We start from the raw sequence: 2,498 nt of genomic DNA, 5'->3' as shown, positions 1-2,498 counted from the left end.
CTTTCGCTTTTCCAAATCCGAATTGCCGGGCCTCACGCTTGACACCTGCCATCAGATTTTGTACAGCCACCTTTTCCACCTTCTTCGCCGCAGAAAGCCAGTTTGCCTTGAACTGCTGCTCTCCCTTAGCAGTTTTTTTGGTCTTCTTTAGGTTCCTCGTGACAATAGCCCAGTATTTCTCAATTGGGCGGAGCTCTGGCGTGTTGGGCGGGTTCTTGTCCTTGGGAACCACCTGCACATTGTTGGCGGCGTACCATCCATGGCCTTTTTACCGTAATGGCAAGATGCCAAATCCGGCCAAAACAGTACGGAACAACCGTGTTTCTTCAGGAAATGCAGCAGACGTTTACTCAAACACTCTTTCACGTAAATTTCTTGGTTGACAGTCCCGGAAGCAATGAAAATGCTGCTTTTCAAGCCACAGGTACAGATGGCTTGCCAAACCAGATATTTCTTTGCGAACTTTGACAGTTTTATGTGCTTGAAAATATCTGCTACCTTTCCCCTTCCTTTTGCCGTATAAAACTCCTGTCCCGGAAGCTGCTTGTAGTCGGCTTTGACGTAGGTTTCGTCGTCCATTACCACGTCAAACTTCGTCAGCATTGCCGTGTACAGCCTCCGGAATCGCGCTTTGGCCGTCGTATTTTGTTTATCATCGCGATTTGGAGTCACTACCTTCTTGTAAGTCGATAGTCCGGCTCGTTTTTTGGCTCGATGCACGGTTGTAGACGATACACCCAGCTTATTTGCGGCATCTCGGAGAGGGAGGTTAGGGTTTCGCTTGAAACTACCGGCAACACTCTTTGTCGTCTCAGCGGCTTCCGGTTTTCGATTTCCCCCCGATCCAGACTTCCTGGCTGTCGACAAACGTTCCCCAAACACTTTAATTACATTTGTAACGGTTGATTTGGCAACTTTTAGCGGTTTTGCGTGCGAGCACCTCGGGTTTTCGCGATGCGCGAGCAAAATTTTGCTCTGCTCTTCTTGCTTGGACGGCATTTTGACAACTGAAGAGTGAATTCCAAAATCAAAATAGGAGCAACATTCTACATACACACACACCTTCAAAATGAGGGGTGTTCAGGTTTTTTAAATGCAAAATTGAAAGAAATACGTCAAGTTTATATTGACCAAATTTTGACCGTATCACCCTTTATATATAATTATAAACCGATATGGACCAATTTTTGCATGGTTGTGAGAGACCATATACTAACACCATGTGCCAAATTTGATCGGATGAAATATGCTACTCTTATAGGCTCCGCAAGTCAATTCTGGGGGTCCGTTTATATAGGGGCTATACGTAAAAGTGGACCAATATGGCCCATTCGCAATACCATCCGACCTACATCAATAACAACTACTTGTGCCAAGTTTCAAGTTGATAGCTTGTTTCGTTCGGAAGTTAGCGTGATTTCAACAGACGGACGGACGGACATGCTCAGATCGACTCAGAATTTCACCACGGCCCAGAATATATATATATATATATATATATATATATATATATATATATATATATATATATATATATATATATACTTTATGGGGTCTTAGAGCAATATTTCGATGTGTTACAAACGGAATGACAAAGTTAGTATACCCCCCATCCTATGGTGGAGGGTATAAAAGAACTAAATCTTATATAAATCTAATGATATCCGTCCGTCAGTTTGTTGAAATCACACCAATTTTGGAATAGGAAATTTGAAATCGGATTAAAACTTGACATGAGCAGTTCTTGTTGATTTAGATCGGATGCTGCCCATATAAAGCGATCCTTAGAGCTTCTTGGAGGAGCAAATTTCATCGAATCTGGTGGAAATTTGATACGGGATGTCAATATATACCTTCTTACAACCAATTGTTCTTAATTAAATATAGACTTAATTTAATTAAGAACAATAATAAATATAGATTCCTCGATACCAAGAACTTAAATTGACTTCACCAGCTTTACCTCTAATATGCCTTAAGGCACTGAGGTCGTGTTATATGAATTTTTGTTATGATTTTGTAAAAAAAAGTTTTATGATAGCTTGCCATGGGCAACTGTTACCATTACCCAAGTAATGCGATTGTGGATGGCTGTCTTTAGTAGAATTTGTTACCCAATTCATGGAGAGGGGTACATAAAATTCGGCCTGGCCGAACTTTCGGCCACACATACTTGTAATTTCCTATTATCAAATTTTTACGATTTATTTTTTTTTTTTGTAAACGGACTAAAGGACCCCAGGATGCGTTTGAAAAAAAATTTTTTGGAACATTATTTAAATTTTATTGCCATTTACATTTAATTTTGTACAACAAATATTAAAATTGTATAACAAAACTTAGATATTTAAAAAAATAATATTACAAAATTTTTTTTCCTAATTGAATATAATCAACCACAAACTGTTTCAACTTCTTTTAATTTTTTTCAAACACAACAACTCTTTAAAACCGCCATTAACTCAAAACAAAATCTTCCAACAACATTTGCTGCTCTT

This window comes from Haematobia irritans, chromosome 5 (assembly GCF_050003625.1).
Source record: "Haematobia irritans isolate KBUSLIRL chromosome 5, ASM5000362v1, whole genome shotgun sequence".
In the NCBI taxonomy this organism is placed as follows: domain Eukaryota; kingdom Metazoa; phylum Arthropoda; class Insecta; order Diptera; family Muscidae; genus Haematobia; species Haematobia irritans.
Note: the sequence above shows the minus strand (reverse complement) of the source record.